The following is a 13,033-nucleotide window of genomic DNA, read 5'->3' on the forward strand; positions in this document are numbered from 1 at the left end:
CTCCTGACAGCAGGGAAATTGTCTGAAGCACCTCTCCTACAAAGAAAGGCTGAGGGATCTGGGCTTGTCCAGCTTGGAGAAGAGTCAGGGGAGACCCCATTGCACCCTTCCAGTACTTTTCAGGAGCTTATAATCAGAAGGGAAACTGACACATGATCTAATAATGACAGGACAAGGGGAATGACTTTAAACTAATGGAGGGGATATTTAGCTTTGGTATTAGGAGCAAGTTCTTTACTCAGAAGGCAGTGAGGCACTGGCACAGCTGTCCAGAGAAGTTGTGGGTGTCCCATCCCTGGAGGCGCTCAAGCCCAGATTGGATGGGCCCTGGGCAGCTGAGCTGGGGATGGCAGCCCTGCCTATGGCAGATGGATGAAACTGGGCAGGCTTTAAGGTCCCTTCCAACCTAAACCATTACATGATTTACGATTGCAGCTGAAAACAAGTCAGAGACTCACATTTATTGGGCTCATTCATATCTAGTTCAGTGATGTTGGAGCTGGTCCTGATGCTATTGTTAACAACATGAGCCATCCTTTCAAATATACTTGCATTCAAAATTATACAGTTGTTACAGCTTGCATATTTCAAGTAGTTAAATATTTATTCAAGGATTACTGTAACAATATTAAGACATGTCTAGAAACAGATGTAGCATTATTTAAATGTCAGATGAAATCCTTAAATTCCGAAATACTTCTTTCATAATGTGATTTGTACTTTGCATCTTGATTTCCACCACTGACTCCAAAATGCACTCCAGAGCAGTTTCCAGAAGCTCATCTGTGTTTTGAAAAACAATATTGCATCAACATTTAATGAAACTTCTGTGTCCTGGAACGCTGACATCATTTGTCACAATCAGGGCTCTGGTTCCCAAGGCACTTAAGAGCTGCCAAAAAGCAGTTTTTCCTGGATTCTCTTTTGTGTACAGGGTGACATGGCTCCACATCTCCAAAACATCCAAAATGTTCTTGGAGCTCAAAAGCTTTCCCAGGTCTTGCAAATAGCCGCAGAGTCATAGAATGGCTTGGGTTGAGAGGGACTTCAAGGATTGTTAATTTTCAATTTCCTTCCACAGGCAGGGTTGCCAATTGCCATATCAAGTATTAGACCAGGCTGCCCAGGGCCTTATCTAACCTGGCCTTGAACACCTCGGGGATGGAGCACCCACAACCTCTCTGGGCAGCCTGTTCCAACACCTCACTATTCAATGAGTGAAAAACTTGCCCCAGCACCTAATCTACATCTTTCCTCCTTCAGTTTAAAACCACTACCCCTTATTCTGTGACTGCCTACCTGTGTACAGCCACATGTGGAGACATTGCTTCACAGTGAGAGCAATGATTTGGTTAAAAGGAACATGTCATGCTAACACCCAACCACAGCTTGATAGATGAGCTCATTACCAGAAAGCTACTTAGAGTTAGATAAAAGCCATAGACCATATTTTCAAAGTAAGGATTAATCAAGTGGCCATGCCTGCGTTGAGGTTGGAACTAGGTGATCTTTAAGATCCATTCCAATCTAAACCATTCTGAGATTCTACATGAAAACACTGGTCAGATCCTCTCTAGAACAAGAGCCTGAGTGGCAGCAGCAGAGCAAAGCTAGCGCTTCCCCCCATAAGCATATGTGTTGTATAATCAATGAATGTCCAGATGTTATAATTAAGAAATACATAGGAAAGTTAGGCTAAATAGGTTATCATGCTAAAGAAGAATGGATGGAAAGCTTACCCATAAGCTGGGTTCACTGAAAAGATTCCAAGAGGAGCAATCTTCAAAGAAATCCTTCCCCAGTAGTAGTCAGCTCTTACAGGAGGTCTAGGAGAGGTGCAGCCAGGCTCCACTCCTTCCAGTAGCACAGGTGAATTGCCTTCACCTGTGCTCCCAGGGCTGATTCATTGCTTGCCTCAGGTGGTCAATCAGAGGTTCAGGCCTTGATTCAGCAGTTCTCATGCATACATGAAAAACTTGGTTTCTAAGTGATTTCTAGACTTCAACTCTCTTTAACTGCTCTCTTCAAAGACAATATTTTTAGAAACATGGTAAAATTCCAGCCACTCACTTCCAACTTATCCAGACGTGAGAAAATCATCCTGTATTTACTTTCTTCTTCACTGCAAACATCAAAACTCCAGTACATCATTCTTTTGCTAGTCATTCCCCTGGTTTCTTTTGAATTTTGTACACAGTAATGACACAACAGGGAGGAAGCACTGCCATCTGAGGTGGACTCAATGGGTCTCAGGGCTCAGCTTGCCACAAGACCCCAGGGAGCTGGGTCCTCTCCCAGAGGTGTATATGACACACAGGGTGTGATACTGCTCCAGGGCTAAGCAGGCACAGGACGTTCACTCAGCTGCTGCAGAAGCTATAGGGTTTACATAGTAAAATGAATGTGTTTTTTGTTCATGTGTTTTATTAGCTTCCAAATATATTGGCATCCAGATCAAGGGCTTGATCCTGCAGCTTATCCTTGTGTGAGCGTTCTGAGTGAATATTGTGGTGCTCTTTGCCTGGGAAGAGGCAGGAAAAGAAGGCCCCCGTGTGCTGACACAAACCCCAGTGAACACAGTGCCTCTACTTTGCAGCAGGAAGAGGGATGTGCTGTAAAGATACATTAGAGAAAATCCCCCCAAAGTTGAATCCTGACTGAAAGGGAAAAAAAACAGAGCAGGAACAAAGCCTGAATACATTTGCTCTCTCTCCAGCCAGGTGACCCCAGCAGATTTTTGCAGAGTAAAAAGAGGCATCAAGGAACGTGCATCCTGCTCCCAGGTAATTGTAAAAGAGCATCTTAACTGTCACTGGTAAGTTCAGCATTCCTTGCCAAGTAAAGGCAAGCTTTCCAACCTGTGTCAGAGAGGACTCAGACCCAAGAGGTGAAAGAGATAAAAACACAACAACAGGGGAGACACAGGGGAGTTCATACTTGATTTCAGCAGGCAAATCTTGAAAAATAATGTGAAAAAAAAAAAATAAAAATGTAGAGTTGCTGCATAGAAGGGGCAACACCCTACCTAAATACCTGTGTTTTCAGAGTGCATGACTTGGGGCATACAGTTGGTTTTTTTTAATACATGTCTCACTCTATGCTTATGGTCTTGTATTTTGCTTCTGCAAAGGAGTGGAAGAAAATTTTATTAATAAGGTGTTTTGAATGTTGATCTGCTTGGCACAATCAAATGGGCAACTGAATCCAAAATAGCCACTGTGAAATATATTTCGGAACATATTTTCCCTCTGATCCAACATCAGCTATTGCCAAGAAAACAGTGAAAAATGGCTGAGGTACAAACTTCAATATTGAAAACACTTTTTTATTTTTATTTTTAAAGTTGTGGGGTATTTTCACAATGCCCTTCTTAGAAGTTTACATTGTAGAACTCTTCAGAGAAGTGTGGGATGACCCCAGTGCATAAAATGATGTGTGATTTGCTGACACCCCTGAAAGAGTATTTTTCTTTTTCCTTAAAGGAACAGTGAAAGTAAAGTGCAAAACATACTAGTAATGGGAAAAATAAAAAAGGTCTGTGGGCATTTCACAGAAGTCCCGCAAGCATTCCCTGTGCTTGGGATACTGATATTTGTTCAGTGCATAAGGACAGCAAAGCTGTGTCTATGTTTCCTTATATCCCACAATGGATCAGGGAAAGATAGTGAAGAAATTCAACTCTAGCCATGAGATCAGATATTAGTCAATGGCAGTTTTCAGCATCTTCATTGGCTACAATGAAAATAAGTCAAAGCAAAACAACCAGAAAACATCAGAAATCTCAATGATTATAGCAGCAGTGAGAAAATCTACTTCTACCCTCCTGTGCTCCTGGCAGAGAAGCTGCCCTTGCTCCAGGGTAGGAAAGGCACTGCTGCACTTCCCAGCCTGCAGGGTGGCCCTATTTCCCAAAACGTGCTTTTCTGCTGACCAACAAAGACAACTGCTTTGTATCTGGGCTTCTGTCCTCTTGTGCTGGCCCTGTCTCACAAGCCACTTTGCTTTTGAGATAGGACACAGGTGTGTCAAACCAGTACATTAAAAAGGGATGCTTACTTTTTGGCAAAACTGAGAGCCAAAAAACTATAAGAAACCAGAAGTAAAACTGTCCCTGCATCCTTGCTCCTACTCCTTTATACGTTTGTGCTGGGAAATGGTTGTATAGCAGAGAGTCATACAGTTATTGCCATATCACAATGCACAGGGTGTGTGATTCACCTTTTACAGTTAATAGATTTTTATTTGCAATTTTAACATTCTCTTTGTGCCATGTGCTACCCACGAAAGAAGGGTGGAGGTAAAAATCAGCTGAAATATTTTCTTTGTTAGAATTTACCAATCTGGTGATGTTGAAGTATTTTGTGGGAAGGTTGTGGCTTTGGTGAGGCTCCAGCAGAGCGCACACGTCCTACCCAGCCGCCCAGCACAGCTCCATGGTCACTCCACAAGGAGATATGCACCTCACAGCACCCTCTGCCAGGTTTGCACTTCCAGATCGGGGACTCACTGCCGTTCCCAAGGATGTGGGGATGTTTCTTTCACACAAAAGTTGATACACTGCTTTGTGGATCATTGAAACCCCAAACATTAAAACATAATGTGACAGCATCAGAGGAGCCCCTGGCATAACCTGCTTCTCCTGGCCCAACAGCTGTTCCTCTGATTGCTGAGAGCTGGCAGAGAGAAATGGTGGTCATAGTGTCCTCAGTAAGAAAAACAACCTAAGGATGGGTGGGTTTGTCCCTGTTCCCTCTTTGTTTGCAGCCCTTTTACAGACTCTTGGAAGAATATCAAGAGGTAGTTGTGAACAGACCCTTTCAAGTGGCAATCAAATGCAAAGCCAAGGTTTATTAGAGCCTGGTGGGGTCTATCTTAGGAGACAACATGACCCATCTGCCGAGCACTGGTGTTCCTATCATTTCCTCTTAGAAGTATTCAGCACAACAGGTCTAGAACCTTGGGGAGGAGCAATACATCTCCTGTGCACCTGACAGCAACAGCCGTTGTAGTGCGTCTGCCCAAGCTGAGCCCTAAAGGCAGCAGTCTTGCAGCAGCAATATGAAGATTGGCACAAGCTTCAGAACACACGCAGCAAGAAGGGTTGTCACCTCCATAAGCTGTGCACATAAACTGAAGGCAAAGTTCTATTGGAGGGCCAAATGCCACAAGCATCATGGGGAGACAGGGCAAGAGCTGCTGTTGGAAGTGAGTTTCCTCTGTAACTATCACCCTTGCCTTCCCACTTCAAGGTCTGTGCATGGGCTTTGGGACTCCACACTTCTCCCTGGGGGGCTTCTGGAAAGAGCAAGCAAAGCCATGGCCATGCTCAGCTCCACTCTTCAAGTAAGGACAACAGCAAAATTGTGGGCTTTGAAGCATCCCCTGATATCAAGAGAGGATTCCCATCTCCTTCATGTCACTATGACTTGTCACATCCCTGCTGGACTGCAGCAAGCCAGCAACACATGTGAATGGGGGCAACAAATAGAATCACAGAATGGTGTGGCTTGGAAGGGACATCACAACCCACCCAGTTCCAACTCCTTGCTGTGTGCAAGGCTGCCACCCACCAGTTCAGCTTACCCAGGGCCCTATCCAACCTGGCCTTGAGTGCCTTGGGGATGGGGCACCTGCAGCTTCTCTGGCAGGGAGTATAGCATCTTTCTATCTTCACACACCCCTGTGCTGAATCTACTAGTTGCTTTGCTGCAAAGGGCTTTGCAGAAACAGCATATTTTCTGCACTGACACCTGGTTGAAACAGCTGGGAAGCGTCCAGGCTGGCTGAAGACACTGCAGAGATGGAAGGGCATCACCCAGCACAGCACACAGACCCTGGGCAAACAGTGTGGGGACTGTCACTTGCTTCTGCACATGAGACCAAAGGGCAGGTGCAAACACAGCAAGAGGGACTCCAACAAACAGTCACTGCCAAGCACGCACTGTGCCAGAGTGGACAAGAAGGCTTCAGCAGAGCGAAACCACATGGTGAGGTGGTGCAAAAGCAGAGCTCTGAGCACCTTTCATCCCTCCCTGCAGTAGTTCTTGCAGATATCTAGCAAAAGTACAGCCCATTCCTTTATTTCATTACCTGCCGCATTTTTCTGCCGTTATCCTTTCAACTGCCAGTAGATGGTGATGCTTCATCTGCATCCCAGAGGCAGCATGACAGCCTGCTTGAGAAAAGACTGAAAACTAGCAAAAATAATAAATCAGAGAGTCAGTCAGTCTCCAGACAACCACCTGCTTCTGCAGACATGGGTTTCAGAGAGCCTCACTAATACTCTGATCTCACACAAGGGATCCAACTACCTTCCTAGAGGTGCAAAACCTGCAGCTTTTACTGCATCTCTTCTTCCTTTGTGTGTGTGTTGGAATGAGTATGTGAGCGAGGCCCTGAAGGCATTGCTTATCATGGGCACTGTTCAGTCTGCACAGCAGAGAGATCAGGAGAATGTGGTATTGCTGAGCATACAAATAATATCCAGCTCCACCTCCAAGAAAGCAAGATGCTGGAGGCATCTTTGGTGATCACATTTCCTTGAACTGATCTCTTTTGTTTTACAAACTTGTCTTCCTGCAGCAAGGGATAAGCTAAACCTCTGGGATGCAGAGGAGCTCCTGCAAGAGCCCTCGGAGTACTGCTTCTAAAAGAGATATTCACCACCTCACAGCTAATGCGAGTTCTACAAATTAACCTAACCACAAGAAAAAAATGAAGCAGATCTAGCTAAACTCTACCTGAAATTGCCATAGCAATATTTTTGCCGTTTCTGATTTATTGATATATCATTTATACTGGGGCAAGAGTGGTTTATAGGAATTATATAGTCCAAGCACAGGCAAAGAGCAGCAGGGCAGGAAGGCCACCCTGGCTGTAACCTTGCAGGCAGGCCAGCAGCGACTCAGAGCGCACAGACCACAGCTGCTGCCTCCCCTGCTGTTGCTCCAACTACCCGAGCACTCTTGAGGCCTGAGCACTGTCTTCCAGACGCTCTAAGGATTACACCCAAGAACATTTTTTCTGCACAAACACTTTTGCTTGAACATGCTCCTGCCCATCCCACTGGAAGACATTCTGGGGAGGTGCATTTCTTGGATGTTTCCATCTCCATTGCCTGGAAAAATACTTGTCACCAAGCCATCCCCACGTTGCCCAGGATCCAATCCCACACAAGATGCACAGTTGCAGCCTGGCTGGCACTGACACATCTGAGCACTTTGTGGTGGGGGATTTGCCCAGCTCCTGGCCTGCAAAGAACAGCAGAAAATGGCAGCTGCACAGCCCTGCAGGCCTCCCTGGGGCAAAGGGGGCAATGAGCCCCCCTTCTCTCAACCACATCCTGAGGCCATCTGCTCCATCAGCCTTCTCTCCTGCTGGGACCCTCGGAGTTGTCTTCCAGGAAAATGCTGCTGAGACCACAGAGATTGTGCTCTGGGCATTAAGACAGCACCTATGTGAGCCTGCATCACAGTTGTGGAAACAGGGATCTTGGATCAGCTCTCCCTCTCACCAAACACCATGCAATCACCCAGTGATATGGGTGTCTGCCACAAAGAGTAACATTGAAACCTCCCAGAAGGGAGAAATGACTGTGATTACATTCCCAACCTTACCTCCAGCACAGCCAGCAGTATGGTTGTTCCTTGGAGAACAATTTCCAGACAACTAATTTGGACTCAAAGTATCTCTCTCCTTAGGGCTTCAGGCTTCAGGAAGGCAGAAACCCAAACTAGAGAGGAACCATTCAGATTTAGCAAAGGGCTGTAAGCGTTTTACCAAATGAAGAGAATGAGCATTGGCCAACAAATTTAGAATCCCATAAAAGAGACAGAAAGCCAGCCAGCCAGCCCTCGGAGAGAGGCCTCCAAAAGACAGACACAGAAACAGAAGGTAAGGTACTGCCAGGCCCAGAGCAGTGTGCTGGGGTTGCGCTGGTCGTGGCCAGAGATGGGGGGAAAACTGAGCTGCCCCCCTGCAGCATTGCAGGACACCAGGTCCCGCTTCCAGCTGGGCTGCAGTATGAGGCAGAGAGTGAGCTGCAGCAGCTGGTAAATGACTCTTGTGAGAACATTAAAAGCCAGTGTTAAAAAAAAAAAAAAAAAAAAAAATTAAAAAAAGCAACAGATACGTCTAAATCACACGGGAGGTGGGTTAGTAGGAAATGCCTGTGGAGATAATGCAGCTTCGGGCTGACATAACACCCACTGTGCCCACTGCTAATTAATTAATGGCCCCCAGCTCTTTCCTCAGTCCCAGGGACCAACCCTGGCTCCTCTGCCCTCCCCATCCCACCAAGCCCCTTACACCTGAGGGCCCCAGCATTCGGCACTCACTGCACCACCTCAGCATCAGATTTATTATTATCATTGTCATTATTACACAGCACCTACAAGTCCTGGCTGCCCCATGAAGAATATTACATTGCTAATTTCCTTTCAAGATGAGGCTGTGCTGCTGCTACTCAGCTCATTTGCTTGCAGATGCTGTTTTGCTGTTAGGGCTGCACTCTCAGCAGGTGCAGCACCAAAACACCCGCACAACCTTTCAAGGAGCTGTGTATCTTGTGTTATGGCCACCTGAAACCACTGCTCTGCAGGGCTAATGTGAAGAAAAGCAAAAGAAGAGCAAAAGTTGCAGCTCTATAAATGTGCAGCAGCCATGCTGAGCAAAGCTGCAGCTCCTTTTCCCGACACTGAGCTTCCCCAGAGAGCTGCAATACCAGGTGTCCAAATCCTGCACACAAAGTATCCTCTTTATCTCTTGCTGGTAGCTGGGCTCACTGAGCTGCTGATACACAGCTGGAGGAGTTCAACTCCAGGGTTGATGGGTTCCTGGGCAGTCTGATCTAGTGCGTGGCAATCCTGCCCATGCACAGGGTTTGGAACCAAATGATCTTTGAGGTCCCTTCCACCCCAAGCCATTCTATGATTCTATGGTTCTGTATTACTCAGCAGATTAAACAGGCAGTGTATTAGGATGTATCTTTAAGATAAACAAATCATATACAGCAGGGGGACCAAAACAATTTGATGCTAACAAACACATGCAACAATTCAGGTTAAACAAACAAGCAGATGAAACCAGCACTTCACTGCACAGGTATTTTTTGTAACAACTTGCCAGTAGTTTCCTCCTGACATTAAGCAAGAATGGCAGAGTTATTTTACATTGCGTGGTGATCCCAGTGCAAGAGAGTCAGATGGACTAGTAAGCATGCCAAGTACCAGTCCCTGTAACCTTGGAGCTAAAGCAGCCAGATGTGGCACCTGGGGACACCAGTCTGATGGCACCAGCACTGCTCCTGGCTGCAGTTCTGAGCTGCCCCCATATGGCTTCAATTCAGAGATGGCTCAAAATATAGGAAAGGAGTGGAACACTGGCTCCTGGTTTTTCATGGACAAACTTCCCATTCCCAAAAACCTCACCAAAAGCTGTCCCACACATCTGGCCCTACTTGCAACCACTGTCCATCATTACTCCAGCCACAAAACCCATCCTATTTCAATCCTGGTAGGAAAAAACAGAAAGTATCACGGAAATAATAATAAAAAAAAAAACTCAGTACAAAGGCAGGCAGTGTTGAATTTGGCTTTTCACAGAGGCACCAGAGATGAGGTTACAGAAGAGGGTGGATGCTAATCCAGCCACCAGCTATGTCAGTTGGGAGCATCACCCTGGCAAGCCCTGCTCCCATAGTCCCACCAGAACAGCACCAGGCAGTAAAACCACCACAGCTTCCCTCTCAGTTCCCCACCCAGACTCCATTCATCCCGTGGGATTTGCCAGCAGATGGCAGGCAACCCCCGGCAGAGGTCCTCACCATCACACTTGGCTCCTGAGCTTCTCTGTTCCATCCAAACAGCACAAATATCTCCCAGCTCTCCTGCCCCTTCATCTGCGGCACCCAAGCAGCCCTTGGATGTGTGGGCAAGTGCAGTGAGGTTTGGTGGGAGCCTGCAGCATTGCAAGGAGTTGGTTGATGAGCCCATCAGCTGTTCAGCTGAGGGTGCACAGTGTTATGCTTGAATACCAGCAGGCTGGAGGAGTGCCATGCTCAGTGACTTGATGGCCATTTAGCCCAGAGAAGTACTTTGAGATTTAAAACGAAGGAAAAGCAGGTACTGCCTGCATCACCTCTGACACCACGTGGGCAATCTGCTCTGATAACATCAACATTAAATTCTCTTTTAGCCTGTGTAGAAAAAAGGGCCCAGCATCAAAGATGCAGTGCCAGCACCAGGAACAGGCAGATACTGCACCACATATTTCAGACTCAGCATCTCTGCACCGATTCACCCAGGCGTGGGTATTGCTCTCTGGCCAGGATACAGGCAAGCAAAACCACGTTTACAAAACCTGTTGCAGTCTCCTGGAGGCTTGTCAAGCAGAAAGTGGCAATTGCTAGGTTGCAAATATTTTGTCTTCAAGCCTCAAGGAATGGTTTGCAAAAGCAAATCCAACTGCAGCAGCGTTGCTCTGAAACCTCCCCATGCAATCAGCACAGCCTGCTCTGAAATGCTCTGGTAAAGCGATTGGCTCCGACTCATGCTAAAACTGCTTGTGGTTTATGTGACAGAGAGCTTTCAGCCAAACTTCTGTCAAGAAGCATAAATTTCAACATCTCCACAGAGTTCTCTATCAAGGAGAAGCCCACAAAACAAACACGTAACTGATAAACAGCACCAGCTTCCTAAAGAGCCACCCCATGCTGGCAGGGCTGCAAAACTCTTTGGGAGGGACAGGCCTCACTCCATGGCCATGCTGGGGTGTTGGTGGGCAGCATTGCTTTACTGCCCTTCCTCATGCTTCAGCTTGCACATGCTCCTGCCAGCTGCTGGAAGGTGAGGCAGCCAATAGGTTTATATTAGACAGGTCAGAACTGCCTGATAGTTTCACAGAAACAGAATTGTAGCATATCACGAGTGGGGAGGGACCTACAGGGACCAGCAAGTCCAGCTCCTGGCTCCTCACAGGACCAGTATTCAAGCCCTATGTCTGAGAGCATTATCCAAGCACTCTTTGAACCCCAGCAGCCTGGGGTCATGCCCACTGCCCTCTGGTGAAGAACATCTTCCTAACCCCCACTTGACCCTCCCCTGACAGCTCCATGCTGTTCCTCAGGCCCTGTCGCTGTTACTAGAACTAAGAAAAGTTGTCCCAGCCTGTTCCCACCAGGCCCACTGGGTCTCGCATGCACGTGGCTGCTGAAACGTGGTCTGGTGACAGTGTGGAGTGATTCAGAAGAAAATCATGGAGCCGCTCCCACCTGCCCATGTGAGCATGAATCATGCATGCGTGCTCAGACCCCAGCCAGGTGTAAATCAACAGGTAGTAAATGAAGTATAAAGAAGAACCTCCTGAGGCCCAGCAGCCATCCCCGCCTCTCACCAGCCTCAGGACATTATCCAATCCAGTGGGCACGGGTGGCCTGGTTTGCATTCTCCCCGGATAACCTGCACTCATTCTCTATCAGCACTTGCAAAATGAAGCCAAAGTGTTCATTTCCAAGGGCATAGCAAGGCTTAGCAATCTTCTCCTGAACTGGTAAGGTCACTAGAATCAAAGTGCATCTATGCATGTTTGCCCTTGCCCACCAGCAGCTGCCCCTTGGGGCAGGCAGGTAGGTTTGCAGGGACAAGAAGGTGCAGCTCCAGCTGGTGTGACTCTGAGGGTCCCTTCACACTGAAGTGGCCAGGCCCATCCTGCAGCTATGGAGGTTCCCTTCCTGTTCACTCCCTCAGACACCTCCTCACTATTGGCAGGAGGATCAGGTCACCGTCCTGTCAGGTATTTTAGGAAGGCTGCTGTGAAATTAGGAGGTAGCCTGTGGGAGCCTTGAACCTTTGCAAGCTGTCTTCTGCCTGTCACGATCAAGGAACCTGGGTTTCCATCAGTCCTTTCTACTTGACTTGCAAGTCAGTAAGATGCAATTCCTCCGTTGGTCTCATGTTCTCTGAGCAGTAGATCGAGCTTCATGGCAGACAATGTCTGCAGTGCACAGTGCTTCCACCCACTGATGTATAATATGTAAGAAAATCTGAAGACTTTACCTTGTGAGAGCTCAGGGCATACACTAAAAAGGGCCATACTTTTATCTGTCCTGACACCAATAAACAACAGTGTTGTCAGACAGCTCCCCAGGATCACCAGGCCTCAGACAGCACTAGTGACAGAACATCCTATCTGGCAAGAAAAGCAAAGGGACACAAAACACCCAGGGGCTCCCTGAATATACCTTGTGTTTGTGCATCTTCCATCAGCTGTAAAACCATATTCCCAGGTGCGGGATGCAGGGGGTCAAGAAAAGAGTGGGTTTGTGTAGGATCGTACCAGCAGGACTGGGCAGAGCTGAGCTACAATGTGGAAAGGGGCATTTGGCCAGCTTGTCACTCAAGCACAGGACGACTTGGACTTCCCTTGCAACCATTGGGCATAAAACATGCTGGAAGATGGGCCTCTTGGTGTGGGCCCACAGCCACTGAGCCACAATGGTGTGTCACCTTACAGCAATCCAGCCCTCACATGGGCCCCCACTCCTGCCTTTCCCATATGGGCCCTTCAGAGCCAAATGCTCACTCAATGGATGTGAAGAGTAATGGTGACCCGAAAGTTATGAAATCTTCACAAAGACCCAAACACCAGAGTCTCTCCTGCCCAGGTAGGAGCAGTGCAGCAGCAGGACCCAGCCTCTGCCAGCTTACCTCAGGGATTTCCGGCACCTTTTCTCAGACTCCCACTTAACTGCACCTTGAGCTGACATCTTGCAGAAGGTGGGCCCATCGCTGCCAGGGGTTGGATGATCTCCCTTTCCGTCTCTGTGTGGAGGCTTCTCAATAGAGCTCTGCCCCATGTGCTGCACTTGTGGCTGAAGTGGCAGCCCCAGAGGACCTCCGTGCCAACCCCACCACTTTCCAGCCCTTCTCAAAGGAACAATCAACACAGTAGTTTGCAAATACTGTAGCCAATGTCTACATTGCTACAGTAGGCATCTACATCAAGCAGATGCAATAGTCTGTGCATGTGGAGTGCC

Source organism: Centrocercus urophasianus, unplaced genomic scaffold, assembly GCF_019232065.1.
Source record: "Centrocercus urophasianus isolate 14NV4802_14NV808 unplaced genomic scaffold, USGS_Curo_1.0 seq_10, whole genome shotgun sequence".
Lineage (NCBI taxonomy): Eukaryota > Metazoa > Chordata > Aves > Galliformes > Phasianidae > Centrocercus > Centrocercus urophasianus.